The sequence below is a fragment of the Triticum aestivum genome, chromosome 6B (assembly GCF_018294505.1).
Source record: "Triticum aestivum cultivar Chinese Spring chromosome 6B, IWGSC CS RefSeq v2.1, whole genome shotgun sequence".
NCBI classification, from domain to species: Eukaryota; Viridiplantae; Streptophyta; class Magnoliopsida; order Poales; family Poaceae; genus Triticum; species Triticum aestivum.
The window spans coordinates 564,232,816-564,238,847 of record NC_057810.1 but is presented as its reverse complement, the minus strand read 5'-3'; positions in this window follow the sequence as shown (position 1 = coordinate 564,238,847).

The following is a 6,032-nucleotide window of genomic DNA, read 5'->3' as shown; positions in this document are numbered from 1 at the left end:
TAGACCCTTCGTATTCGTTCGACATGTGGAGGCCGAGGCGACGACAGCACAGAAGCTGAAGGATATGGTATATAATGTAAAAGCCAAACTATACGAAGTACAATGGAGAACCCGCCTTGCAAAGCCGAAGACATGAAGCCAGATACAACAACGTCATTGAAGGCAAGTTCGGGGGCTACTAAGGGAGTCCTGGATTATGGGGTCCTCGGGGAGCCGGCCTATGTGGCATGGGCCGAAATTATGGGACGTGAAGATACAAGACAGAAGGCCTTCTCCCGTGTCCAGATGGGACTCTCCTTTGCGTGGATGGCAAGCTTGGCATCCGGATGTGTAGTTTCCTTCCTCTGTAAACCGACTTTGTACAACCCTAGTCCCCTCCAGTGCCTATATAAACCAAAGGGTTTAGTCCGTAGAGGCATCATACAGGCTAGACGTCTAGGGTTTAGCCATTACTCTCTCGAGGTAGATCAACTCTTGTAACCCCTATACTCATCAAGGTCAATCAAGCAGGAAGTAGGTTATTACCTCCATTAAGAGGGCCCAAACCTGGGTAAACATCGTGTCCCCCGTATCCTATTACCTTTGATCCTCAGACGAACAGTTCGGGACCCCCTACCAAGATCTACCGGTTTTGACACCGATAGGAATCGCTCCACCGGAGGGCAAAACTTCTCCTACCCAGTTTCTTCCTCGAGACAGTGGAGCTTCATCCCGAAAGTCCTCTCCTTATATTTTTAGGTCAAAATGACTTCTGTACTAGAAGGGGGCCACCGGAGGTGGTCCTGGCTGAGCACAACCCACCAGGGTGCGCCTGGGCTCCCTGGCGTGCCCAGGTGGGTTGTGCCCACCTGGTGGGCCTCCTCTGGTACTTATTGACTCCAAAATTTCTTATTTATTCCATAAAAAATCCTCGTAAAGTTTCAGCTCATTTGGAGTTGTGTAGAATAGGTGGCCTCACGTAGCTTTTTCAAGTTCAGATTTCCAGCTGCCAGAATTCTCCCCCTTTGTGTGTATGTTGCATATTATGAGAGAAAAGGCATTAGAATTACTCCAAAAAGCATTATTATGCAATAAAACAACATAAATAACAGTAGGTAAACATGATGCAAAATGGACGTATCACTTCACCAATGTTCGCCTCAAGATCCCTGTCGGTGTCAAAACCGGCGGATCTCGGGTAGGGGTCCCGAACTGTGCGTCTAGGCGGATGGTAACAGGAGACAAGGGACACGATGTTTTTACCCAGGTTCGGGCCCTCTCGATGGAGGTAAAACCCTACTCCTGCTTGATTAATATTGATGATATGGGTAGTACAAGAGTAGATCTACCACGAGATCAAAGAGGCTAAACCCTAGAAGCTAGCCTATGGTATGATTGTTGTTCGTCCTACGGACTGAAACCCTCTGGTTTATATAGACACCGGAGAGCGCTAGGGTTACATAGAGTTGGTTACAACGGGAGGAGATCTTCATATCATATCGCCAAGCTTGCCTTCCACGCCAAGGAAAGTCCTATCCGGACACGGGACGAAGTCTTCAATCCTGTATCTTCATAGTCCGGGAGTCCGGCCAAAGGTCATAGTCCGGCCATCCGGACACCCCCTAATCCAAGACTCCCTCAGTAGCCCCTGAACAAGGCTTCAATGATGACGAGTCCGGCACGCAAATTGTCTTCGGCATTGCAAGGCGGGTTCCTCCTCCGAATACCTCATAGAAGATGTTGAACACAAGGATAGTGTCCGGCTCTGCAAAATAAGTTCCGCATACCACCGTAGAGAGAATAATATTTGAACAAATCTAATCTGCTGACGTATTCCGCAGCATGACATCCCGCCACGGCCAAGCCTTTATTCAAATCGTTTTACTGTTCCACCTCAGCGTGTTTAGCGAGGCGGTTTCCTTGGCACGTCTTGTCAAGGCAGAGATCGTGTCCCCTTATTCCGGGATTCTCATCAATACGGGCGTGGGTAACCCAACCGCGCCATTAACCGCGGCGCTTGGGAGATAAGCGAGTTTTATTAGGCTGGCGGGGGCTTATAGTTTCGGCCGCCCATATAAGGGGATAAGGATCGACCCTTTCCATTTACGCCTTCTTCCTCCCTTGCTTATCCATCCCTGCGCACTCGAGCTCCAGCGCCCAAGTCCGCACTTCCCACCTCAACCTTCTCCAACCATGTCCGGAGCGGGAGGTAGATGGATGGCCTCCTCCGTTACGGAGGGGCAAATCAAAAAGTTAAGGAAGGTTGGATACTTGTCTGACGACATTGCGCACCGGCTTCTAGATGAGGGGCAGCTCATCCCCACCCCTGGGCCCCATGAGAGGGTCGTATTTCTCCCCCATTTCCTCCGCGGACTGGGCTTTCCTCTTCACCCGTTCGTCCGGGGGCTCATGTTCTACTACGGCCTGGACTTCCACGATTTGGCCCCGAACTTCATCCTCAACATCTCGGCGTTTATCGTCGTGTGCGAGGCCTTCCTCCGCATCTAGCCTCACTTTGGCCTATGGTTGAAGATCTTCAGCGTCAAGCCGAAGGTCGTGAGTGGACGTCAAGCGGAGTGCGGAGGTGCCATGGTGGGCAAGATAGCCAATGTTACATGGCTTGAGGGCGCCTTCGTGGAGACCATCAAAGGGTGGCAATCGGGGTGGTTCTCTATCACCGAGCCGCGTGACCCTAAATGGGCAGCGGCCCCCGAATTCCGATCTGGCATCCCCACACGGCTCACATCTTGGAAGGAGACAGGCCTGTCATGGGGTAGTTTGACAGAGGTGACCGGACTTCAAACCTGCGTCAAAGATCTGATAGATAGGAAGGTCAAACTTGTCACCGTAGTCCAGGTCTTGCTTTTCCGCCGGATCCTCCCATGTCAACGACGGGCCTTTAATCTGTGGGAATTCGACCCGGCTCAGCACCAAACTTTGTCCAGGCTCTTCGATACAAGGCATGAAGATGCCTGGAAGGTGCTTTTCAAGAGCTCCGAGGTCCACCCTCCCATCACCGAGGATCGCGGATTCTGCGCGAAGCACCAAGACAGTGCGGTAAGCTTAATTTTCCCATTACGGGGTATTTGTTTTTCATAGATTTGATTCTATGCGGGATCTAAACTCCCATCCCTTTAACAGGACTGGCAGAAGAAGGCCGGACAGATCAACTGTCCGGCTCCTTTGCGCAAGACCCAGCGGACGCTCGTTTAACGAAGTTGCTGGTTCCGGCACCTCACGTGGTGCCGGAGAAGAAGGCCAAGAAGAAGGCCACGGGGACTCGAAAGAGCTCCCAGCGCCTAGTGGTGTCGGATTCATCGCCTGACAACCCCGAAGCGCCCTCCGCCTCTGAAGACAAGGAGGAAGAGGAAGCCTCTCCCCCTCCATCGGGGGAGGGAAGAAAAGGAAGGCCGCCCCAACTGGGGAGGCCGGAGGGTCCAAGAAGGGGAGGACCCTTCTGCCGAACTACGCCTCCGATGCTGAAGACGGCGGGGAGGAATGGCCATCCAGGGTCAAGCCCCTGGCAAAATCGTAAGTATCCGGACATCCGAATAACTTATGGCGCTCCTCTATTATATGGTACCTTCTGACGCCGAATTCAATCATGCAGTCTGCCCAAGGCTCAGCTCGGCGATTCGTCGAGCGGCTCCCTGGATTCGTCGGACGTGAATAGTGCTTCACTTCCGACGGCCTCCTCCCCGCTCCCTGCGGACGACGCCGAGGTGGAGTCCCAAAAGGGACTAGACCAGGAGGAGGTGGTCCTAGAGGCGCCGCAAGGCGACCTCCCGGATTCTAGGCCCGAAGGGGGTAAAACCCCAGAGGGCTCTAAGTCTGGCCCTGTGCCGGACTCCATACCGGAACCTTCAATGGTTCCGGAGTCCTGCAGGCAGCCCCTTCATAAGAAGGGCAAGACTGCAACGCCAGTGGCCTCCGTCCAACCGGGGGCGCCGGATAGCTTGCTGGAGGCGCTTGACGGCGCCTCCATCGATGAGGCGCACCGCACTGTTATGAGTGCGGTGATCCAGAAAGTTCAGTCCGCCACGAGCGGGCTGACTGAAGCCTGTACCAGCCTGCTAACAGGCTTTGAGGTAAGTTTTCCAGATATGTAAGAATATTGCCGCATAGACAATAGCCCCTGATGCTCAGTTTGGTGTTCGGAAAGAAAAGCCAAGCTGAGGATCTTAAAAGATATACGCAGGAGTCTAACATAAATATGTCAATATAGGAATGCAGGTTGCGCTGCTGACCTCTGCCGCACTGACTGCGGAGGTCAATGCATTGAAGGAGAGCCTTGAGCGGTTCGAGAACGAGCTCGGCCTTGCCAAGAAGCAGCTCGAGGACAAGGAAGGTAAGTAATTGAAGGAAATATGCCCTAGAGGCAATAATAAAATTATTATTTATTTCCTCATATCATGATAAATGTTTATTATTCATCCTAGAATTGTATTAACCGGAAACATGATACATGTGTGAATACATAGACAAACATAAAGTCACTAGTATGCCTCTACTTGACTAGCTCATTAATCAAAGATGGTTATGTTTCCTAACCATAGACATGTGTTGTCATTTGATTAATGGGGTCACATCATTAGGATAATGATGTGATTAACATGACCCATTCCGTTAGCCTAGCACTTGATCGTTTAGTATATTGCTATTGCTTTCTTCATGACTTATACAAAGTTCCTGCAACTATGAGATTGTGCAACTCCCGTTTACCGGAAGAACACTTTGTGTGCTACCAAATGTCACAACGTAACTGGGTGATTATAAAGGTGCTCTACAGGTGTTTCCGAAGGTACATGTTGAGTTGGCATAATTCGGGATTAGGTTTTGTCACTCTGATTGGCGGAGAGGTATCTCTGGGCCCTCTCGGTAATACTCATCACCTAAGCCTTGCAAGCATTGTAACTAATGAGTTACTTATAAGATGATGTGTTACAGAACGAGTAAAGAGACTTGCCGGTAACGAGATTAAACTAGGTATTGGATACCGACGATCAAATCTCGGGCAAGTAACATACCGATGACAAAGGGAACAACATATGTTGTTATGCGGTTTGACCGATAAAGATCTTCATAGAATATGTCGGAACCAATATGGGCATCCAGGTCCCGCTATTGGTTATTGACCGAGAATGGTTCTAGGTCATGTCTACATAGTTCTCGAACCCGTAGGGTCCGCACGCTTAACGTTACGATGACAGTTTTATTATGAGTTTATAAGTTTTGATGTACTGAAGTTTGTTCGGAGTCCCGGATGTGATCACGGACATGACGAGGAGTCTCGAAATGGTCGAGACATAAAGATTGATATATTGGAAGCCTATGTTTGGACATCGGAAAGGTTCCGGGTGAAATCGGGATTTTATCGGAACACCGGGGGTTAATGGGCCTTAGTGGGCCATGAGGGAGAAGAGGAGGGCCGGCTAGGGCAGGCCGCGCGCCCCCTCCCCCCCTAGTCCGAATAGGACAAGGAAGGGGGGGGGGGGCGGCGCCCCCCTTTCCTCTTTCCCCTCCCCCCTTTCCTTCTCCACCAAGGCAAGAGGGGGGAGTCCTACTCCCGGTGGGAGTAGGACTCCTCCAGGTGCACCCCAAGGGGGCCGGCCGCACCTCTCCCACCCTCCTTTATATACAGGGGCAGGGGGGCACCCCATAACAGACAAGTTGATCTACGGATCATTCCTTAGCCGTGTGCGGTGCCCCCCTCCACCTTATTCCACCTCGGTCATATCGTCGCGGAGTTTAGGCGAAGCCCTGCGCCGGTAGAACATCATCATCGTCACCACGCCGTCGTGCTGACGGAACTCTTCCCCGAAGCTTTGCTGGATCGGAGCCCGGGGATCGTCATCGAGCTGAATGTGTGCTGAACTCGGAGGTGCCGTACGTTCGGTGCTTGGATCGGTCGGATCGTGAAGACGTACGACTACATCAACCGCGTTGTCACAACGCTTCCGCTTACGATCTACGAGGGTACGTGGACGAACACTCTCACCTCTCGTTGCTATGCCATCACCATGATCTTGCGTGTGCGTAGGAAATTTTTTGAA